The following is a 25,992-nucleotide window of genomic DNA, read 5'->3' as shown; positions in this document are numbered from 1 at the left end:
CCATAGAAATGGTGGGTTCGTTTATGTATTTATTTGTTTATCTGGTTTCCTCTGTTACAAACAAGCGAAAATGAATTAGCCAATTAATGTGTGTAGCATATTGCTGAATGCGGCATTTGTTTTAATTTGCTCTCTTATTTTTAACAGCTTATTTTCTTTTGTATAAACTGTTGACTCTGTGTCTTGTAGAACCAGACAGTGATGGGTACATTTTCTCTTGTAAATAATTTAATTGTTTTTGCTTACATGAAACAAAAAAAAAAAAAGCAAGAGTTTAACTCCAGGGAGTTGCACCAACAGGACTTATGTCTGTTTTTAAGCTAAGTTGCTTGTAACTGCAACCCAATACCCAACCCAAACCCAATAGTTATGGCTAAATTCCACCAGGCACTCTTGCGTTGCGTTACAGATGCACCATGTCAGATGATCGGAGCCATTCTACAAAATGCTTGATTCTACCAGCAGCGTTGGAGAATCTGGTTAATTTACAAAATAGAACTCACAATCATAAAGACAGACAGAAAAGAAACTATTTAACCATGTAGCCTGCTTATCCATGGTTGAAGCGCAAAGGCAAGGACAATCAACAAAATCTGAGCAAGTAGACATAATCAGGCGTGCAAAACGCTCCGCTGCTGAAGCGCTTCTGAAACGCAGCTGGTGGGGCTCCGAGCTGTGCAGAGGACAGATCAGAACCATGGTGCAGACATACCGTGTTTGGTGGAATCAACCGGTTAAGCAGGTTGCACCATCTAGGTTTAAGCCTTCTTCTTGCTAAGTCCGGGTGTAAATCTTACACCTAGTCAGGAGCAGACAAAGTCAAAATCCAGCTTGATTAATACAGATATATAGCCTGAACTCACAGATAACTTCTATTCTGTGCCATGAACACTCAGAGAAATGACTTATTCAACAGAACTGCATGGAAAATGAAAGCAATGCATTTGGGAAATTAACCATATTCTGTCAGACATAACTTCAAACATAAATTAAATACCATTTGCAGAATTTACAAGAAAGTCCAAATAATTCATTATTTGTCACAGACAGAATTTCACAAAATGTATTGAGTTTCTCCTCACTCTGAAACTCTCAAAATTGGATTGATTGATTTGAGTCTGGGAATGTTGCAGTTATTTGTTCAGTTGTGAAATTGTTTTTTTTTTTTAATAGTCTTTTTAACTGGACAACTATTTACATTTTGTTTCGTTATTTCTCTCTGAGTCAACTGCTTCTTAATTGTTTTTACATTGAACTGCTCAGCAGTACAGCTCCATTAAGTTTCTTAACTCAATGCAGGATGAAGTCACTTTTTAAATTTTTGTTCCTCCATAATGTTGCAACAAACTAGAAATCATTAGCTACAAATCAGCAAGACAACAGAATATTATTAACCATGTATCCTAGCAACACATGCTGCTAGGCAACACCCATAATCTTGCGGGCATTCACATCGCTAAGACCGGTCCTAGTTAAGACTATAGGCTTAAGGTTGGTGCAGCGAACAGAAAGTCCATCTTAATGACTGGTCTTAACTAAGACTGACTGAGCAGCTAGGACCAGGCTTAGTAAAGACTGGCTGCTGCAGCCTACTCCAGCTAAAGGTTAACTTACAGACTCCTTCCACAACTTTTAATAATATTACACAGTCTTAATCAGCAGATGGATTCAGATAGATGTTACATCTATTACATCACCTTTTGTCTTGTTACAGAATTTGTCATTTTGTTGCATCTTGTTGTCTTTTTTTGTTGCTACATCTTTGGCATCCTTTATATCATTTTCATCTTGTGACATGCACTGATGGATACGTCCAGGAATCGTCTCCTGTATGGGTTATTGTTCCATCCATTCAGGTTGAAATTTATTGGAAGGCAGCGTTATTATCAATATTTCTCCTTAAGTGCAATTAAAACTAAAGTAACAAGATTGTTTTGAAAATGTAAGGAGTAGAAAGAACCGATATTTGTGTAAAAATGGAAGGAACTGCAATCCATCACTGCTGCTGACTGAATGAACTACGGCGGTGTTGTTGAATGTGCCAAGTGACATGCATACGTGAAATGTTGCATCAAATAATTGATTTGTGTATCTATATTAATATAAAACATGTAAGTCATATGTCATCTTTTCTTCCAAAGCTCATACTTCTGGAGCAGCCAAACTCCCACAGTCGTGGGATCTGCTTCACCACAGGCATTTAATTGTTTGTTTGTTTGAGGCTGGGCTGGGTTTTCTTCTCCGCTTCAGAAATTGAGTTTTACAAAAAGCTAAATTACTTTTGGAAGTGTCTGAGTCACACCACAGAATGAAATAACACAGTTGTGGTTTACTTCACCATGTATGTGTTTTCTCTCAGCCTCTGCATTATCCCCGTGAATGCAGTGCAGTTTTTTAGTCCTATCTGATGGCACAGCACTGCCTGTACCACAAGACCATCCTGCATTGCCTATAAATAACCAGATAAAAATAAGCCGACAGCAGTGTCTTTGTTAGTCTGAGACAGTGCATATGTTCAGGAGACAGCACCAGTCAAATATGTAGCATTTTGAAATGCCACACTGTTTTGATATGTCTCCTGAAAAGAAAGAAAGAAAAAAAAAAAAAAACACCGCATGACAGCCTGGATAGGTCCAGCAACACTTACCTTTTCAAACGGTTGACTGGAGGACGTCTTGAAGAGGAATCTGCTTGATTCTGGCAGGTGGTACAGGGGAAAATAAAGAGCAAAGAAAAACACTCTCAATACTTCATTTATCACCTGCAGCCAGGGCCTTATCTTAATGCTGCCTTTTGGCCTTATTGTGGTCCGCTTCAATCTGAGACGCGAGCAAGTGCTTATCCACCATGGGGATATCATGCAGCGTCATCTGCAGCTATTTCCAGCTGGAGCCGAGTCAAGAATTCTGACTGACGGCGCCGGGTAGGGCTGCCCTACAACAACAAAAAAAAAATCCACTGGGTTTTTGCCTTTTGGAGGGCGTCACAATAGTATCAGAACACATTCGTCTTCATTGTAATGAAGTGTGTGACATGTCATTTTGAGGCCGTAAAGTTATAAATGATTATAACGTGTCCAAATATAGAAGGACAGAGCCAGATCTGACAAGCAGGAAGGTGAGTGTTGTGCTGTCACTTTTTATGATCAATGATTAGATTTGATGAGGCTGGGGCATAAAAGCAAAATATTAATTAGCGTTTAGCATAATACCAAGAGATGCCCCTGATAGAAAAAATCCTAAAATGCTGCTGAGTTATATTTGGTTTCCATGTCTAAGGAAAGGATAAGACTCAGTGATTACCTGCCTATTGGCCATATGGAAGCTATAATTTGGTCTAATCCGTTTTAATCCGGATTACTGTGTTTACATTAACATTTAATACCTGAGTGTCCCTGATGCTTTTGCCATAAATAAGTCAATTAACAGAATAGCCCTGACTACAGATTAAACAGGGGAGTTTTCATGCACCACTAGTCTAAATATTGTGGTCGTAAACCAGGATTCTGAGCCCGATTTTGTGTACTCAGGTGTGACATTTACAAGTGTTGACAGAAAAGCCACCTCACTCGAGTGATCAGGTTAAAAACTGAATTGTGTCTGCGTGTAAACACAGCCAGTGAGCTGCCCACTGACCAACTGAATTGGAAAACGCACTTAGCATCCAGTGAACCCGAAGTAATTGTCTATATTCAGTATATATCAGGCAGCGTGACACATTATTTCAGAGGTGGACTGTGCTGGTGTAAAGCTGCATTCACAACCATGACTGAGGTGTTTTTAGCTGAGGGAGCTATCATAAAGTTGCAAATAAGTGTTTGTGCCATTATCTACTCAAGCAGAAGGTTACTTCGGTGTTCAGGATCACAAAACTGCCGCTCAGCTGAAACCACTAAAGACTTCTCTTTCAGCAAAATCACGAGTGGAAGGAAGAAAAAGTGGTAACGCTTTATATTAAGTGCTTCTAATAATAAGCATTATTTAATAGCTTATTAACATCAATGTGTGTTAATAAAACTGTGTGTTAATAATAGCATCATAAAGACATTTATTTTTAGGTTAGGTTTTTAGGTTATTTTTAGTTGAGGTTAATAAATCCTTTATTATGCACTTATTACCAGGGAATGGCTTTTTTGGGCAAACCCAATTCAAAGTGTAAACAATGCTTATTAAAGTTAATAAACTTTTACGTAGACACTTATTAACAGGTAATTAAGTTTCACACTTGATCCAGATTCTTGTTTTAAGCATCAAGCTTTTAAAACTCACTTTACCTGCACAGCACAAAACAACAGACTAGCAAAGCTGGAGACTTGAGTAAATATGAAGACTTGTGACTCATCTTCTGTAAGTCTTGACATCTTTGAATGCCTGAGGACTCAACCGGACTTGGATGTAGTCCAAGTGTAGTAGAAGCTCTGCCACTTATGACTCATCACATGACCAGGGTATGTGCAAAATCTTAATAACTAAATGTGTACCTTCAGTTGCAGCTGTTAACAAAATGGAGAAACCTCTAAATTAAGCTGTGAGAAATTAGCCGTCATTGAAAAAAAAAAATCGTAAAGATACATAAGCAGTTCCACAGTTTCCTCTTTTCATATCTGGCATATCACCTATTTTCCTCCCTGCAGCCGTGAAAATGATTCTGATGCAATATTTATCACTTGTGGACATTTTTCTTTTCTCATATCAGAGCACAGGGAATGTATAGAGCAGGTCTTTATTCAATGGCAGAATGAAACATGCAATTTAATTTCAGTTGCACTGAAAACATGTAATAATTTACACCTAGGCAATCATATGCTGTATGACAAATACCTGTGTTAAGCTAAATAATTATATAATTCTGTGTTGTATTAACTTAACAGCTGCAAAACAACTCCGTCAGGATTTCTGCATTCAAATACCCATAAGTCTCAGCTCATCAAGATTAGAGACAGTATCAAAAATGATGAAAGAAGCACATTTTCATAACTTAGATAAGGATTACAGACATTTACATAAAACATTCATTTGATTTATCATCAGATTCATGCCTCTAAATGACCTCTGAGCTGCTGTCAACAATAACTGATACTGTGTGGGTGGCTGCAAGTTGTCTGTCACAATACATTTGATGAAACATGTTTATTGTAGTATGGAAAATACCATGTGAGCTTGAAATGTGACTTGGTCTTTTGCAAGACAAACTGTTGCAGATTTCAGTTGTTTTGAAGGTAATAAAGCATGCTTAAGGACATTAATAATGTGGTTTTCATACAGTTGTTTATCATTGCATCACAAACAATTATGTATTTTTTCTGGGCATCCCGGATCTAAAGAACAATGTGTATTTAGGATAATTAAACCTTTATTATGCAAATATTAACAATTAACTATACTTTTTCAGGCTTACAGGGTCTAAACTGTGAACAGTGTTTATTGAACTTAATTAATCCTTTATTACGCACTTATTAACAGTAAACTTTCCTTTTTTCGCATACCGGATTCAAAGTGCAAACAATGTTTATTAAGGTTAATAAATCTGTAACAGCTCTGGGAAGTGAGACTCCGGTGCAGAGAACACACAGGAGGCAGAGTGAGGTTCAAATGAAAATCACTGTCTTTACTTAAGTCAAAAAAAAAGCAAACACAGGGAGTCCAAAAAGGCAAACAAAAACAGACAGGGAAAAAAGGCACAAAACTATAATCCAATAAATAGGCGAAGTCCAAATGGAAACATGAGGCCTATAACCACACCAAGCAGCTTCACAGACAATAGAGACAATCTGGCAGAGACATGTGGAGCTGGTGGGGGTATAAATGCACAGGGATGGCAAGGAGGGTAATCAGGGGCAGGTGAGTGAGTGGCCTCAGGTGCAGTTGATGAGGGGCGGGAAAACACAGGAAACTGAAAAGACACAAGAGGTAGTGTTAAAAAATAAAACAGGAAACATAATAAAACCCGGAATGTTACAAAATCCTTTATTATGCACAGTTAACTATGCTTTTCCTTTTGGGGTGTACCAGATCAAAAGTGTGAAGAGTGTCTATTAAGGTTAATAAATCCTTGATTATGCACTTATTAATGTTAATTATGCCTATTTTAGACATAGTGGATCTAAGGTGTAAACAATGGTTATTAAAGTTAATAAACCTTTATGTGGACAAAGTTAACTGTGCTTCTTTGGTCATACTGGTTCAACAGTGTGAACAATGTTTATTAAGGTTAATAAATCCTTAAAATTATACATTTATTAACGGTTATAACAGTTATATAGTGTAAGAAATCATCTGGAAATCATTTTTCATACTTTTTCAGACATGTCAGGACATTTGGTGACACGTTTATTTTAGAATTGTAAATAAAGTGTGTGTTTGTAATGTAAAATGGTCCATTGCAGGACAGGAAACTGTTGCAGATTTCAATAATTTTGAAGGGAGTAAACCATTCCCTCCTTCCCACAAGCTACTTTCCTACATGTTATCTCAATGATCATATATAATTCTCTATGTATGGGCTGTTAAACTGGTCTGTTTTAATATCTATCCGCTGCACGAAAAGAGAAAACAAGGTAACAAGGTATGCAGGAGCAGAAGTCTCAATAAGCTATTAACTGCTGTAAATAGAGCCATCTGCTGACTGTGTATCTCCTGTCCTACTTTTCCCTCTCATTCACAAAAATCTTATGTAAAGTATGTTTTTTGGGGAAGGAAACTGAAGGTGAGCACCTGCACTGTCACTTAAAATGAATCCTAAGCTTTATCATCATTTAACTCAAGGTCCTTGAAATAAATTGCAATCTCCTTTACATTACAATCGTCATGGAAAACAAACCTGCAGAGGAAAAGTGAAAGAAGAGAGAAGAAAAGCTTATCAGCTCAATTGACTTGATAAAGAAACGAAACAGTCCCTCTATTATTATCATTACTCTACATCAAATCAGAAAATTGAGCATCAGCTGTAAAATACTCGACATAAAGTCTGCATTCTGTCATTGCCATTTTTCCTCCCTCTTGGTTCTCAATAAGGCATGAAGGCAATTTCTCATTTCACCTCCAAGGGCAGTGGGAAAAGATGTTCTGACACAAGGGCAACTCAATACAGGCTTTACTCCACTTTTCAGACTTCTACAGAGTCTCAAAGCCGCCGACCGCAAACCTCAGGAAAGTACTTTCTCCCTGTTCCAGTTGTGTCTGTCTGTCAGAGGCCGAACATGTCTCTTCTGTTTTGCATGGCGAGGCGGCGCAGAGGGATGAGCAGTGTTGTGTGGGATGAGCCGTGTGAGGAATCCGGCATGGAACCGTGTCAGTCAGGGTGAAACTCAGACCACCGGCTTGTCAAACAACCACATGCTAAGAATTTAAATCTATGAACACAGCTCTATTGAGACTCGGGTCTTTTATCATCATTCTCGGTTGGAGACTGTGGAGCTGCAGAACAGACAAAATGTAGTAAAAGGTTATCAGACAAGTCAAAGATATATCTGGACACATCAATAAATAATACTGTTAGTTAAATATTTAAATTGGACTGTGAAAGAGATATAAAGCCTTATACTTTTCTTATAACCTCCAATCGAGTTGGTACTCCAAAAACATTTTATTTTTTCTTTTACCCCATTCAGTTAATATAATAAATTCTGATAAATAATAACACACCCACTCTCTACTTGTCAATAGCTTGTTTTAACTTTCAACTCATTTTCTTTCTTTCCTCAGTTTTTGGTCATGGCACACATTTAATTACCTATTTATCCAGTACATTTTGTTTTCTTCACCACTTTGCCAGATTTTTTTCACATAACAAGCCACAGTGTGTGTGTGTGTGTGTGTGTGTGCATGTGTGTGGATGTAAGTGTGTGTTACATCAGTAGAGCTGTGTTGTAAAATGATAAATAAATTACCCTTGTACCTTGTAAAAATAGCCCAAGACAGCATGATTTGTCATGTCAGGACATACCTGTGAATGTCTGTGGTGGGGTGCATTTATTTCTGTTATTATAAATGTTCTCTTTTTTTCTGCACTCTTTTTTTCATTTTGCAGCCAGATCCCTAATGAAAAAAAACCCTACTGAATCACTGCTACACAAAATCCACACAAAAGCTACCGGAGCCACGACTTCCACGATGTGTAACAAATTAATAGTGACTTGTTTAGTAATTCCAGTAGTAATCAGTAGAAGTTTTAGGATGTATGACTACTGATGATTACTACTTAATGGATATACTTAAATCACTGCATGATTATTACTAAATTACTACTGTCTCACTATTATCCTTCAGATTTATTATTGAATTACTACACAGTGCCTACACATTTAAATGTGTATATAATAAGCAGTCAATTTGACCTTTGACTTCCATTATCTCTCATGAGGCTGGGAGAACAATGCATTTATACTGTTAGTTTACCTTTTTAAAACTGAAATAAAACCAAAATGTACATTTTGGAAAATTTCTGCATTTTTATATTTATCAATATGCACGCCATCACTTGTAGTAAACAGCAGTATTTTTATGTAAGTTAATAACTATCAGTGATCTGATTCAAAAGTTAGAATAATCTAGAATTACTCAGAGCAAGAAGCAGTTAAATATATTTCATAAGATTATAGACCTGTTATTTTTACATTAATAAAAACAAATTTCCACCTGGAACCATCACAAAAAATAATCCACCCAGATGGAAAAGGTTATAAATGAGAACAAGAGTAAAACCAAAAAAAAGTCAGAACCATAGCTATTTGTGGGCACTTTGACAGCTTTAATATGAAAATTCAGTGAGTTACAGGTGCTGAGACAAAAAGTGTTACAACCGTCCCTGGCCTCCCCTACTTTATTTTTAATTGAGTCTAATTAATTAATTATTTGTATTTTAATGTTGGGCAGTAGGAAGTCGAGACCACTTGTGAAGTTTTATTGACAGAGACAAATGGTAGTTGCTAAGCAACCAAGACAAATCTCCAACTGCGCAAAAACTAACAATAAAACATTGGTAATTTCCATGTGATCAATACGATACACCTACAGCTGAAATAGGTAAAAATGATCAATTTTTCTTTGCCTTTTGTGTAAGCTGTATTTTAGATACATAATAATAATAATCTTATACTACAGTTATGTCAGTGTCTGGGTTGCGTATTCGAGAACATACACAGAGTAGTGATGAAAAACAACGCAAGGTGCAAGTTTTTGTTTTGTTTTATTAATGAAGATGAAATGAAATCACTTTTGAGGTTTCATGCTTTTGGCAGGTTTTTGTTTATATCAAGCCCCTCTTCAAAGATGCTTGAATGTATTAGCATGAAACCCTTAAGTCATTCTGATTGGATTCCCCTGACACCTTAAGGAAAAGAATGATAAGCAGGTGAGTCCACTGGTGGCCTGCCTATCAATGGCTGTTTATTCTACGCCAGCAATTACTATCCAAATTACACCGCATCATAATTGCTACATGGGACCAGCATTTGCATTTTCATGAGCAGAGGCTCTCCCGCAGGGATCGGGTGCTAGCCTTGAATGACCTGACCTTGTTCCGTGCTGTCAGACGCCGGACATTAGCACAAGTGGAGACAAAGGGTTCTTCAGTTGCTCGGTGCCTTTGTATGTGCGTATGTGTGGAGGTCTCAAGGGGTGCGGGTCTAAATGAATGCTATTTGTTAGAGAAGGTGGGTGCTGGCACACCTTACATTTGTTATTCCCCTTGCTTCACGCATTCTGCCAATGCTGAATTATTTAAAGGATTAACATGCTTAAAGGTGGCTAATAATACATTATTGAGGTGGCAGTGGACCCTCCTTTGCCAGAATCACATCTTTAGAGCCTGATATTGTTATTCAAAATGCATAATTAAACTTGGATGCTTCATTCCATGTTGTAAATAGTTGGGAAAGATAATACATTTACGAAGATATAATTCATGTCTATATTTAGTGGAATGATAATGACACTTTATTTGCAGTGGCGTGCATAAGACGTCGTTGCACTGTCATAACCATGCCATGATTCCTGTCATGAACACAAAGGAGTCTTTATGAATGTTTTGTCTTAGTAGTGCTAGCATGCCAGGAACACAGATACCTTGAGGCTTGAATAAAGTCCCAACAGTTTCTGTGACATTGTTGCTTATGTAATGTAGCGTCCTCCTGTCTGTCCTGCCTATATGACAAGTCCAGATGGTACTTGACGTCCAGGACATTGTCAATGACACTGTTCAAAAAGCATTCAACACTGTAATAAAGCAGAATGACATGTTTATGAGAAGTGATTGATTGATGATTGATGTCAAGTTGTTATAACAAAGACATTTCAAACAGTGTCCACTCTGTATTAAAACAACATGAAACTGAATGACACTTAATGACAATGGTATTAAACATTAATGGTAATAAACATTCCTAAAAACTGTGACTCATGTTCATGACAGGTGTCATGACCTGGTTATGACAGTGTAATGACTGTAGTCTTATGCACATCCTTCAAATACTTTACTACTTTACTTGAAGTCCAGGATATTATTCATGACACTATTCCAAAAGCATTTAACAGTGTAATTAAGTTTAATGACATCTTTATGACAAGACTAAATTGTACTACTTTACTAAAAGTCCAGGAAATTATTCATGGAACTGTTCCAAAAGCATTTAACAGTGTAATAAAGTTTAATGACAACTTTATGACAAGACCAAATGGTACCACTTTACTTGAGGTCAAAGAAAAATTCATGACACACTTATAATGGTCTCATGACAACCAGTTTCAAAACCAACCACATATGACAGTTTAATGTCATGTTAAAACATAAAGCTAAAAAATTTCTTTCAGTATGATCATGTCAAGTTGTTATAACAAAGACATTTTTGTATTAGTTATTGTCAAGTTGTCATAAAGACACTATTGGCTTGACTAATGTCAGGTTGTCATAACAAACACAGCGACAGATTACGTTGTCTTCATAAATGTTAAGTTGTCATAACAAAGATATTATTGGCTTGATTAGTGTCAAGTTGTCTTACCAAAAACATTTTTGTCTTGGTTATTGTCAAGCTGATATAACAAAGACATTACTGGCTTGATTAATATCAAGTTGTTGTCAAAGACATCTCAAACAATGTCAGTTATGTATTAAGAACAACATAACTGACTGAATGACACTCGTTGACAACGGTAATTAACATTCATAAAGACTCCTTCATGTTCATGACAGGTCTCATAACCTGTTATAACAGTGTAATGACAGTCCTATGCACGTCCTTTAAATAAATTGTTACCTAGTGGAACTTATAAGATGAATAAAACAAGCTGCTCTGAGTGAAGCATTTACATGCTTGGATATGCATTGAGGAAGTCATTTTAACCAGGTCGATTCAAGCTTTACTGTCTGCTAAGGAAGGTTAGGTTGCAAATGAGATTTGCAGTAAAATCATTAAAATTAAAATTCAATTCAATTCATCAAAATTAAACTATAAAACTTCAGTGGAACAATAAAACCACATAAAAGTATAATTATATGCTTAACAAATTGCTACAATATCCACCGTTGTTAAAAAGAGTGGACAAGGAGTCAATATCTTGACAGAATGCAAAAATGTTGCTCATTAGCGTAAAACACAAAGTGCTCATGGAGACAGAAGATGTTTCACTATTTCATGTGCAAATGAAGGATTCTAATTGCAGTGGAGATAAATGAGTCCCTTGTTCTTGTAATGTTGACTTCAGCCCTCCGAACACGAGGATGGATTACCATTCAGACAACAAGGGCGACTGCCCCGGAGCCACAGACCTTTAGGGGCCCTAAATACCCCGGGTTGATTGTGTAGCAGTTGGTTTGTGGTAATCTGATGAAGTTAAAATGTTTAGGAAGAGGTGCCACTAAATCACAATATTAACAGAATTTACTGCATAATCCTTACGGTGGTAATTATTACTTAATTTTGAAGCCTCATGTTTAACATGGGACCTGACTAAAAATATATTTTTTCAAGACTTTAATCCACCAATGTTGGACTACAACATAGTTCTAGCATCTTTTGAAAAGTAATCCAGTTGCTTGTTTTTACTTTCATGGTACAGTGCATACACCGTCACCAAAGATTAAGAATGGGTTTTTATGTTTAAATATTATTCAATTTAAAATTACAAAACATGGATCCTGGTGTGACCGGCAGCTCACTGACTACAGCATGATAGAATCCTTGTTCCATTGCTCTGGTGGCCAGTTTTATTGCTGTCATCAGTCAAGTACAAAGTGCAGTTGTACAAATGTGAAATGTAGACAGAAATTTAGACAAATAGAGAACTATACCAAAAATATACACACGCAAAACTCTTTAAATTATCCCAGCAATACGCCTCTAGCATATGTTGCCTTTCCAGGACCAAGCTGTACTTTTGAGAAGAGCCTCTGTACCCCTGGCTTTCTGCTACAGTCCCACATGCATAACCTTGTGCCTTCACTTTGTGTGGAGTAGCATTTATCTTAAAATATCACTATGCTAATTTAATTTGTTAGTGTGCTAACATGATGGTAAACATTAAACCTGTTAAATGTCAAAATGTTAGCTTTGTGACCATGTCAGCATTATGACATTTGCATTGATCTCATCACTGTGCATAAGTAATTATTAGTATGCTAACATGCTGAACTAAGACAGTATATATTTAACCTGCCAAACATCAGTATGTTAGCTTTGTCATTGAAAGTAGATTACCATGTTGACATTAGCATTTATCTCAAAGTATCACTGTGGTAATTTCATTTGTTAGTATGCTAACGTGCTTAACTAAGATGGTAAACAATAAACCATTTTTCTCAATAGTCTAACTTCTACTAAAAATAATCTATGGCAAGAGTAATAAATTAGGTAAAATCATAATTGTGGTTGGTTTATAGACTAATTGAACCTCTATTCTATGCTGCGTCTATTTCCCAGCAAATCCACCACAGGAGAGACCAGCAGAGTGACTCCTCTTTAGGAGGAAGTCCTGCACGCCTTTGACGTGGGCCTGACACAACACAAAGTGCCCCAGAGAAGACACACACCAGTAACCACACCAGGAGATTATGATGACGTCGGGGTTCTTCAAAATGTTCCCCTCAGCCGTGGCATGTGCACTCGGGCTTCCATTACACTGCTGCAGCATTTACTGTGGCTACACCCAGGGAGCCACACAGGGAAGCTACATTATTAGGTCTTTTAATGATGCTTTCATCACCCATGACGCCGTGGAAGGAGAGACTTCTGCTGTGAGAGACGATGGAAGAGAAGAACAGCGTGTTCACTTGGCCACCGTATTCCTTCACAGGTAGAGGTGGAGAACACAGATGGAGGTTGTTTACCACACTTCAAAAAAAAAAGTCCCTCCTCCTTCCTTTTTCAACTCAGTCATATAAGCTTTTTTTCCCCTGAGCTGATCCAACATCCGGCCGTTTCATTACTTTGAGGTGGGGATGAGGTCGCGAATGTTGGACAGGCTATCAGAGCTCCCTGCTGGGCCGAGCTATTCTGGCTGGAGGGAAACAGTACGCCTGTCTAGATATCCTGCACGCACGCTGTCCTGACCCTACTCTCTTTCCTTTACCTTTCACACCATCCACCAGGGATGATCTTGTCCCGTGGTCCGTCCACGTGTGTCTGTGAACCTGTGTGGTGAAAGCAGCGCCCAAGGCTGTGAAAACCACCGGCGAATGAGCCACAGACATGACGCAACAGAAGCCTCAGCTGTCTTCCACTGGCTCTAATGAAAATCCAAGGAGAAACGAAAGAGACCCAAGGGTGCATGCAAATCAATATACGCACAGTGAGTCAACAGAGCAAATTTGTTTCTATTAGCTGCTGTTTCTTTTCACCAGTTTAATATAATATTTTCTCAGCTGCAAGCAGCGCTGCATTAAAGGGCATTTCAACGAAGTAAAAGCTCATTTCAATTAGATTGCAGTGGTGGTTCATCTGTGTGCTGTTCTTGTTGAGATGCAGGGGCAGATATTTCATGACACATTTAGTGGGGAAATAAATAAATAAGTAAATAAATAAATGTCCCAGTTGGAGGTATGATGGGGGCTTTCATGAGTTGGCATGATATATTGTAGCTATACTAAAATAATATAGCATATGTAGCTGCAATAAATTAATATATAATAAAATAAAAAGAAATAGCTGCACTAAAATGATATTGCTATTCATGCATTAATAAGAGGATTGCAGCAGATATTTAGAAGTAATGCAAAAGTTACTGTCCAAAGTAACTAATTACTTGTATATGCAGTAATTGTTAAAGTAATTACTTTTGAAAGAATTAACTAGCAACTGTAACTAATCAAAAATGGGAAGTAACTAAGTACAAATACTTACAAATGCAAGACAAAAAATTCTGTAACAAGACAGAAAAAGACATACGAAAAAAAAGACGTAAAAACATGAAAAACAGCGTAACAAGATGAAAAACAATGTACCAGAACAAAAAAAGGCATAAAGACATAACAAGACAAAAAAGAAATAAAACACGTAACCAGACGAAACAAAACAATGTAAACAGATTAAAAACTATGTGACAAGTTGAAAAACAATGTAATAAAATGGAAAAAGACATAAGACAAAAAATACATAAAAAGATGAAAGACTATGTAACAACACCAAAAAGATATAACAAGATGAAAAAGACTTAAAAGTTGAGATATAGCGTAACAAGACAAAAAAGATGCAACGAGAAAAAACATGAAAGGCATAAGACCAACAAGACGTAACAAACAAAAAAAGCAATCTTTCAAAACTTGAAAACGTATTGTTTTGTGGCTATGATTAGCACAGATGCTTTGTCACAATATTGAGTCTAGTTAACACTGGCTAGACACTGGTTTTTGATCAAAATTATTCCTAGGGACATGTCCCAACTGTCCCCACAATCCCTACCCAATTCTAGGCCCTTGCTGAAACATATGCTCCATCTGGTAAAAATAGGATGAGTCATTAGTTAAAAGGCTTCACAGCGTCTGTTGAAAGCATCTTTGTATGATCTCAGTTTCTCTGTTTGATCAACAAGCTAATTAGCTTGTTGGTATTGTTCATCTCTTTCATTAGATAAAGACTGGATGCTCAAACAATGTGAGTAACCAAACAAGACGTCAGACTCATTAATACGCATGACAGTCAAAGCCTGTTTATACCTGACATAAGCAAAAACTGAGAAAACTCGCAATTTCAAGGCAACTGGCTTCACTAGATTTTTGAGTTGTGAATTAAATGCAGTACACAAACTTAAAGAAACTGAGTTGGGCTCATTTTTTACACAAAAAAAGAAACAAGTTAATCTATAATGTTTGCTGAATTTACAGGGTGGCCCACAGAATCTGGCAAACAAAGACGTAGCCTATATTGGTTACCGTTCACTGTACTTGTAAAATGAGACATGTCAATAAAATGTTGTTGACTTTCAGAAAGTTTTGTGTCTGTTTAAATACCTAGCTGCTAAATGTTGGCAGGTGGATGCAGCTCAAACACGGAGTAGCCGACAGACCAGTTCAGTGTTACCGTGTGTGATTTTTTTTTTACAAGGAAAGAAACAATGTATTGAATTTAATGTCAAATTTACAAGAAGTCACGATGGAGGAGAATTTGCTGTAGTCATTTTGCAAAGCTGACATCATTCATTGAAAAATCCAAAAACCATCTGGTTTAATTAGCTACTATTTAATAGTGTAATTTGTAAGTGTAATTTGCATTACAGTGAACCGAATGGAACCAGACAGCTGTTTCACAGTCAAGTTCAGTAGGCGGTTCCTCAGTGTGCCCAGGACACATTTGCGTACACACTGCTGAGACAATGTGGTCACTGTGGCTCAGACCACCTACAACTGCACTGGATTGCGATTGGATCAATGCATCCTCAATGCGTCTTGAGTGCATTCACACCTGTACTTAACATATGCTTTGATCACCCAAGACGCATGTTACTACCAGGCGTAAACAGGCCCTCAGTTTATACCAAGGATAGTCTTACCAATGTACAATGAAGTCATCATATCATAAACACAGAATAATGCATCAGATAAAGCATAAAAGTCTGGCACTGCTCAAAGCTGAAAGAAAGATGTGATCTCCTGGTGACTTTTTCCTATGTTAAGTGTTTTACTTTTGCGAAATGAAGTAATTCTTTATAAAAAAAAATACCCTGGAAGTGAATACTGACTGGAGGAAAACTAATATTTTTGTTTATACTGCAAAGATTAAGCTCGTCCTCATGAAATTAATTGATAAATAGGCCAATATGCAGACTGCTGTGCGATTATATTCATGATTTTGTATTATATTTATCATTATAATTTACAGCACTTAGTGTTGCCTCTGCAGCTTTAAATGTCTCCACTGGCCTTTCTGCACACACTGCAGGACCATTACACCCTTTGTCTTTCTTATTCTTCCTCAGTCTATTCTCCTATTGTCCAAATAAAACCTGCCTGACCTCTTTTATTTCTTACACTACACTGGGCAAGACTTTTTATATATAAAAACACTGTGCTAAAACCACAAAGTGGGGCTGCAGCATTGAAGAGCACCCTACTGTACCCCTTCTGCATTAAATATTACAAAACTGGCACCCTCTATAAAGGCTTGATGAGCTGTAATTAATAGATTTATTTATGTTAATTAATCATTTAAAAGTAAATTTTGGGTCACCAGGTTGTGAAAAGTCACTCTGGCAGGTGTTCATCCTCTTAAGAACTTATTAACATTTATATACCCTATATTAGGGTTAGTATTGTTCACAATTGAACCAATATTAACTCCTGGAATTCGGTACAGGTACTCAGCAGTACCTTTTTTGTACTTTACTCTCTCTGTAATAACAAAAATGTCACTTCAGCTGTAAAGAATAAGTTTATACAGAGTACAGAAAGCCTGTCTTACAAAGTTGGGTGTGATTTTTAGAGATGTGTGCATTTTCCATATGGGAAGACTTACATTGTGGGAAATGTATGACCCAGTGTATCTGGAACTTGAGAGTTCTCTGACTGGATTCAAGCCAGATAGTCCCTGTTGCTGGGTAACAGCAAAAGCTAGCAACAAGCTAGCAACCAACACGGTGAAAATGGCAAGTTAGCACCTGGTCACCAACGGCACAACCGTAAACAAGCTCGCAGCTGTTATTTTTTCTTTTGCTGGGATTTCGCCAGGATCATGCAAATGTTCCACCAAAACAAGTTCCATCTGACTATGTTGCAGGGGAACCGTGGCTGCATCCCGAGCCTGGCGCCACCCAAGGTGATTGTGACTGTTCTAAGAGAAATACAAACCAGAGTATTTTTTTCCCAGGTAGCAGTGTGATCATGTGTGGAACTATATTTTATATACTACTACAACTAACATATATAGATCAGTTTTAAGCATTGTTTTATTCATCCGCCCTTTAACATCATGGAAGGGCAATAGGCTACTGCAATATTGGAATACTCTTAATATAAAGCAAGAAAGCCATCACCCTTAATACAAATGAGATATGAACATTTATACTCACATAGTCGATTGTTTATTAGAAGCAATTACTAGTTGAACATTTATTATCATTTTTAGTAACTTTATTAATGACCTGGCAATTTATGACTCACCAGCGATTTTTCACAACCTGGAAGTTCCCAAAAGTTCTTCAAATTAAAAAAGTTAAATAACTTATTATTGATTAATAAGTAATTCACAACAGAAATGTCAGATTAATGGTAAATCATGAATGTAAAGATTATAGCACTTTATGTTGTAACTCCATGTTAGAAATGCACATTGTGCAAACTAATCCTACACTAGAAATTCATGCAACCATTTTAGTTTTAGTGATTTTTTGAAGGAATATCTATTTTTAATCTGTCTAATGCTGGTAGGGAGCATTTTCCAAGGTGAAGAACCTCTATAAAGAACAGTTCTCATCAATACAATTTGTTCACGGACTTGGTGCCACCAGAAGAGCAGTACTTGACGTGTCACATACACCAGGACAAAGACCACTGTAAACTAGTTCCTCACCAAAGAATTGAGGTGTATTTTTCAAGATGACTGTATGCATGAAGACCAGATTTTAGTTTAGCCTCAACAGTCAGCCAGGATAGTTGATTATGCATCTCACACACACTGGCACAGAGAGAACAACGGAGGACTAATCTGGCTGCCTTGTTCTGTGCAATTTGAAGCTTTTGAGGTATTTTGAGTAGCACTTGACCAGATTACTGAGCAGTACTTCAGGTATGACAGAACGAGTGAACAAACAACATCATTCATAACAACCTCATTAATAAAGAGGAAGAGAAAGCTTTATCATAAGGTGGTGCAAAAGAAACAGCTTTACATTTCCAAAATGGAATAGTTTCCCTTCAGAAAGTAAGTAGTAAAAGAGAAAGTTGAATGCATAAAAGAAAACAATACTCTGTGTATATGAATGAAAAGTTAAACGGATCATTACTTTGCCTGCATGCATGAAGAAAACCTGTTTACAGTAACCAGCCAAGCAGAGACAGAACAGAAATGCTGTTATTATTCTGCAGATTTACATAATTGCTCCTGTTGTGAGATTAAAAACAAAGTGATTGATCAACTTTGGGAATTGTAACAAAATCAAAGTCATGGAGAGAAATGTCACTCAGCGGCTGATAAATAGCAACAGGGATTTATTATTTAGTGCTCCCGCTCTCATGAATAACTTTGGTCTGAATTAATGCAGTATGCGGCGTAATGCATCCAAAGTATGTGAAGTCCTCCAGATGTATCAGAGGAGAGACGAAGCTTTGTAGAAAGAAAATCATGCCCGGTTGTGTTTACCAGGAAGGTGAGATTTTACTTCCACTGGAATCCTGCTGAAGTCCTCAACTTCGGAGGAGCAGGGGGATGAAATTTCATGCGAGACACTCTCAGCTGCAGGATTCAGATATCTGTCAGATAAGTTTCTCTCACACGCAATGCTCACACACAGCACACAGCGGCGTATAAACCATTCTGCACATTGTCAACAACACGGAATCCCATTTTCAGTCTTTTGTAGGAGCGTGCGTCATGACAATGCTTCCTCCCCCCCTCAGCCGCAGTGCAGGCAATTTTCCACACAATGCTTCACATCATGCCATCAAGGACAACAATGGTGCGAGGGAACCTGTCTGCTCCTACAGACTGCTGTGCAGTACCAACAAGCCTGTGGACGGCTCATACCCTCTACGTATGATTCATGCATACCCTGTTTAATGTGAACAGATATGTAGCTCGCGGTGCTCTTGTTTGTCCTGGGTGCTAATGTTGTTGGGATGAAATAGGTGTCACTGGGTTTGAAGCAAGCAGGGAACAACTTTATGGAAGGTATTTGTGCATGGAAGCCTATCTCTTTCAGGAATACATGTGAATATACAGCATGAAATATCAGAAATAATATGACTGTCTTATCATTATGACATAGGAAGTCAAAATTGTCATGACTCAACCCATTTTCTTCTATCTGCATACAAACAGGGACTGAAATTGCGCGCAGTGCAAGTCCAATTTTGCGTACAAGTGAAGTCAAATTAACTTCTGTGGAGAGCAGATGCATTCAGATACCACAGATGATAAATGCCAGGCGACTTTTTGTAAGTGTGGAGGAGGACGGGTGGATGGATGAGTTAAACACAGGGATTTCACCCAAGATACAGGAGTTCATCACCTGTGTGTAACCAAAAGTCAATATTATTTAAAGATTTAAGTTACATAACGTTCTAAACCAGTGTTTCTCAACCCTGGTCCTCAGAGCTCACTGACCTGCATGTTTTAGATGTTTCTCTGCTCCAACACACCTGATTCAAATGATCAGGTTGTTGTCAGGCTTCTGCAGAGGCTTGATGACGAGCTGATCATTTGAATCAGGTGTGTTGGAGCAGAGAAACATCTAAAACATGCAGGTCAGTAAGCCCCGAAGACAAGAAGTGAGAAACACTGTTCTAAACTATTATTTCATAATGGTGTAAGACAAGCTAGTGCTTGATTTCTCATAATTATGAGATACTTAATCATAATAATATTAATTTTGTGATCATTATAGTCTAAAATTAGACCCTCCTCTGAACAGCTGAGTCCCACATGCACACATTTTCTGTAAATGTTGTAACAGTTTTGTGAGGGTTTTTAATTTTTTTTGCACAATTTTCTGTTTTGTGTGTGTGTGGGGGGGGGGGTTGTTTGTTTGTTTCTGAGCTCAGTTGGAAGCATAAGTCATGTATTTTCATGCAACAATTGGGACCAATGAGATGAAGCAGATTAGGATTATTCGTGCAGCAAATACACCTCGACTGTGGTGATTCCATCAGAAATGTGAGAGAAACTTTGTCATCATTGTGAGTTTTTGGGTTAAAATAAGATATGTCATGCAAGTTAGGCACCTTATATTATTTACCTTGTGTACACAAGTTAAAATGAGTCTACACTAACTTTTAGTTTTGTTCAGGATGTGTGATAATACACAAAATTTCTTTGAATAAAACACGAATGTCTAACACTATTTGATGAAGCCAGGCTTAACCATCTTTTTTTTTTTGCAAGGTTAATTAAGCCTACAAAACCAATTATAAATAAATTAAATAATAAATCATAAAAATTAATGAATGTTGTATATATGTGTGTCATAATGGAGGGTGGAGGATGAATTTAGGAGTCTCACAGTACAATGGCAGTAAAATTTCTTCTGAGGAGTTAAAGAAATAAAGTATGGAAGTTTAATATAATATATGAACTACAATTTTAAACATGATGAAAATAAAAATCTCAAAATTTCTGCAAACTGCACACACATACATGTGCACATTAATATACCATTTCTCATATCTGCTTTATTAATATTACAGTATTTTACAGTTTCTTATTCCTGCATTTTAACTATTTTACCTGGAGGCCATAGGCTTCCATCGATCTGTTTTATGTCCAGTAAAAGGAATGGAATGTTTTAGTTTTTTTTCCACTGGGAACAGCCACAATGAAAAAAAAAAATCTATTGGATAACTATTGTGGTGAGAATGTATGTTTTTCACTCCTCCAGCGAGAGGTGAGGAGGTCATTCATCCTGTTTTGTGTTTGTCAGCTCTATCCACCTAAGACCCGAGTCGAGTGACAGTGTCTTCTGTGGGAATTCATGTGGCTGGAGGGCCTACCTGTAATCATTGCTGTCATTGTCGGGGCAAGGCACAAAGCGGCCATTACTGTCCCCACTGAATGGCTGACCTGACCTCCTCGCAGTGTCCCTGGCCGCGAGCATTACTCCATTTGGCCCCGGTTCATCCCTTCTCGGGGAGATAATAGCAGCAGAGTCGCTCTCTTTGTCGGCGGTTTGGGAAAACTGAAGCCCCATTTGTATGATGATAAAATGACCCGGAGACACCCAATTATTTAATAACTGTGAACCGTAATTTAAATTCATTGTGAGGCTGACATGTCTGGAATGAGTAAAGATTACAGTAAAAGTTCCCCTTATAAAACTGATATTGGCCAGATGTTATTGACTTTGGTTTGTTCTTGATATTATTTCTGTCTTACCAATTTTACTATTATTATAAAAATGGAACTTATTAAAAATACATTTCCAAAGCACTCTTAAAGCTGCAATAACATTTTTTTTCCATATTAACAATGAAACAAATGATTATGTGTAAGGTGCCACTGGTTGTGCCGGGTTAACCATTAGGGCAAATGGGCAGTTGCCCAGGGACGCTGAACTTCTACATGGCCCAGGGTAAAAACAATTAGATTTTTTTTTTTTTTACATTAGCCTGCCTGCCTGTTCTGCTTGTTGTACCCTGCTCACACACTGAGACTGAGAGCTGACAGACCCTCATTGGTTAGCCATGTCGCAAACTTTGCATTGTTGAATCCATATAACTAGTATTAATTCCCTACATCTTGATGCAGAGCTGCAGTCAAAAGACAAGACAGATGCGCAGAGCTGGTGATGCAACTTCAGTGACATCAGCTGCCTTTCCACTGACACATGGCTCCTCTCAGCCCGCCGGAGCAGCTCTGCATGTCCACCTACCTGTCACACAGACATCAGTGTTGATTGGCTATTAGTCGTAAAGTGAAGTGTAACCAATCAGATAGTGCTGGGGGCGGGACATGGTGTGCGTCACTGTTAGAAATGACCATATAGCAGCTGGCTTTAAAAGATGCCAAGTCACTGGTAAGGTGTATCAAATCATATGGGGTTTATTCACAGAAATAAGTTTAGGGAATGTTGCAACCATAATGTTTACAAAAATTCACTAACTGTGATTTAACCCATAAATAATCACCCAAACATAATTACAATCAATTAATATACAAATACAACTATCTACCAAATCCCCCTTCTCCCATCTTCTCTCTTGGTCACTCCTGGAACATTTATTTAGCCGTCTGTACCCATGGGACTCTTTTGGCTGGACACCCTGCAAATTTTCAGTGTGCAAATTGTTCTGTGGGAATTGTGCTAATAAAGTGCAAATATTGGTATCAAAGTGCTAAGTGCTATTATTATGTGCATAATTTAGTTGTTTATTAAAAAGTGCTATTAATACCTGATCCCACTGTGTAATATTCACAAGGCAAAAGCCAACAGTCAGTAGTAAAGAAGTGCCCTTCATTTTCAGTTACATGTATTATGGGATGCTTAGTCTTGCATAGCTAGACATCTCTCCACAGCACTCAGCACTGGAGAAAGATCTGACATCACACATACACATTCTGCCACAGGAGAAAAAAAAAAAACGCTCCACCATGTTTACATTTCTTTAAATTAATCATAGATGTCTTGGGTGGCACTGACCCCAGAATGCACCAACAGTGCTGCTGCAAAATAGTGACTTTTGCACGTCGGAAGGCGAGCTCTGCCATTAAAATGGCTGGTAAAATGAATGGTAACAGCTGGTAGCATGATTACGTTCGTACCATTAGCGTCCCAGGCACTAATTTGCTATTTTCAGCATGTAAGATGCAGCTGAGAGTTTTATTTGTTGTTCTTGTTGTTGTTTCCTATGCTACTGTACTGAGTTCTATAAAAAAAAGCATGATTATTTTTTAATTTTTATTATGAGTTCTCATCAAAATGTACTTGATGTCTAAATGTGATCATAGTCCTGAGGAGGGGCGTTTGAATGTTGTTCCACGGATGACAGTGACGTGTTAATCTGGTCCTGGTCAGGGGTCATCTGCAGTGACAAACCCACAGGGAATTATTCTCAGACTATGCAGTTCACTGCAGCTCTGTGGAGCTTTGTAACGTCTCTAAGCTCATCTGTTTTCACTGAAAAAAATAAAATAAAATAATAATGAACTGACTACATGCTACTTGCTGAGCAGCGGAAGAAAACTAGTGTTTAGCAACAGAAATACCAGATATTTCTCAGGAGCTGGTGTAAACCAAAACAGGAGTGATTATGAATATTGAAATGAATATTTACATTCACCATGTGGCCAGAAACAAATTCAAATGAATGCTAATGTTACTGTGTGTCTGCTGAATGTGTAAATAGGCTTTTGTTCCGCTGCCCTCGTGTGACTAAAACATAAATTGATGCTGCTTGAAAATTTGGCGTTGCTAAATCAATATATATGAGAACATAATAGTAGTTATTTTCAATAATAATGATAATTGACTTTATTTGTATAGAACAGTTGATGCAACACAAAGGGCTTTACATAAATGCAAGGTCAGGTCACTCAGCAGAGTGCAGATCTCTGCCAGGCAACCTCCCTTTTGTAATCACCAACATTTTGGTCAGCAAACGTAATTTTATTACATGGTTTTCTCAGGAACTGTAGCAGATTTCTGTTATTATTATATTGGTAGTAGGAAAACTTTTTAGCTGAGCAGTTGCTGATGACTTGCGGCTCCTACCAGCCGTTTAAGAGGAGTAAGGAGTCAGCTCTTGGTGTAAGTTGTATATAGGTTTTCAAGGGTTTTCAAAAATTGTGAATCACTTCAATGAGAGGTCCCTGAGCAAATAGTCATAAATGTGTATAAGACATTTTAGGCTGATGGGTTACACAATAGTGTGCAAGATCAGCTGCAGACAAGTTCCAGCCCCGTTGAGCACACACACACACACATGCACACACACACACATGCACACACACTTGACCCATCGCATGATCTCCTCCAGGCTTATACCTGGCAGCAGTAATTTAAAAAATCAAGACAAGACATAATAATTGTTAGGTAAAAAAAGAAACATGTTGGGAAACAGGAATGCTCAAAAGATGTGCCCCAAGACTTTTTGACTAAAGACTGTTTATCCGCAGATTAAAATTGCTTAATATTGAAATGAATTCTGTGACAAACAAATAACCAATGCAGAGATTTTAAAATTTCTTGTCTTTGTCTGTCCGTACTAACTGATCAATACCTTGCCTGGGTTAGGTTTGGACTACTAGATATCAGCCTGATTAAAACTCAGCCCAACAGATGAAGGGTGTCTTGGGATATAAAATGGGCCTTTGGCATGATAATTGATTGTTGTTTTTTCTCATCACGCTGCATCTAGGAAATCTCACTACCTTCAAGGTCCTATGTCCTATGCTAACCCGAACTATAGCCCCTTTTACACTGGACAAAAAATCCACTAACACCTGCTAATATCTGTCTTTTTTCTTCAATGGGAAAGGGTACAGTCAGCCTTCACTCCCAGGTCAAATGACTCTGCAGGTATTTATCGTCTCCAGCTCCGATCAGCAGTAATGCAAACACAACACCCGGGTGGACACGCTATTTTCACCCCTTTTAGGCAGAGGGAATAAAGGCTTGTCGCCGCTTTTTTCATCCACACATGCTGCCTGCCTCAGCAGCTAAACGGTGGATAAACATTTTAATCCCAGTAAATTCTTCACAATAAAATTCCCCCGTTATTTTGTTATCTACAACCTTTTATTATGAAGCAGCATAAGGTAATGTGCTATATAGAGCTGAGGAGCGGAACCCTGGGAACATCATGTTCCCTTTATGTCCCACATGTTGGTCCCTAGCACCCCCTTCCAGGTGACATCACACACATATTGAAAGATGGCAGGCTACGATTGGTTGGGGACCAATATGTAACCTGTCATGTCCCTTGGCCAAATCAAGGAAAGGAATTTTAAGTGTTATAATCCATCTGAACACAGTGTTAGAGACACCAGACAGAAGAGAATTATAATAGTCCAGCCCGCCCGTATTAACTTTTCTGTATCAGCCTACGAGGACACAGGCTGGGTGGTAAAATAGAAAATAGAAAAGATCAACACAAAAGGTGTAATTCAAGGCAAACAGTAAGAATGAAGAAGTGCTGATTTAATTTGATTCTTACCGTAAGGAATCCACAAGAGACCAGCCACGAGTGTGTAGCCATGAACTGTTTCTTTCACTGTAAGCTGTGTGTGAATTCTAATATTGAACTGGTGATGTATCTCACAGGTACATTCAGCTGCATAGATTTTATGAATGTTTATTGCTGTTCTTCACCTGTGGTGTTTGTGAATATGTCACTGTGTATCGCTGATGTCGGTCTCACATTTACACACAGACACCCAGCTGTGCACACAGCACAGATTACCCTTTCAGAAGGAGCTGGTGCCTGTCACACTGGTCATAATGTGCAACACAAATCAAAGTTATTGTAAAAAAAAAAAAAAAAAGAAAGAAAGAAAAGTTAGCTGTTAAATCTTGCACTAAAGCTATTAAACTGAAAAAAACAGGTGTGTAGCACTAGAACATGCTGGAATTCAATAACTGCTAAAACTGACCTAAGTGGTGCTTTTTACCATTTGAATTCCAAATTCTATAATCTCTCAAAATAAATACACAATGAAGAGATTAATGCATTTATTCTGTGTAGATATCTAAAATAAAAAAAATGAAATAAAATCAAAATAGAGAGAAATGTAAAAAATTAGCCAGTTTATCCAGCCAGTGGTGGCCTGTCCAGTCCTGTCCAGTCCACGTCAGCTGGAGACGGACTATTCGGCCCAGTCAAGGAGTTAACATTAGCTTACATAAGCCAGCTACTCTC

The sequence above is a fragment of the Lutjanus erythropterus genome, chromosome 18 (assembly GCF_056507025.1).
Source record: "Lutjanus erythropterus isolate fLutEry1 chromosome 18, fLutEry1.hap2, whole genome shotgun sequence".
Taxonomy (NCBI): Eukaryota; Metazoa; Chordata; class Actinopteri; order Lutjaniformes; family Lutjanidae; genus Lutjanus; species Lutjanus erythropterus.
This window is presented reverse-complemented; position numbering follows the sequence as displayed.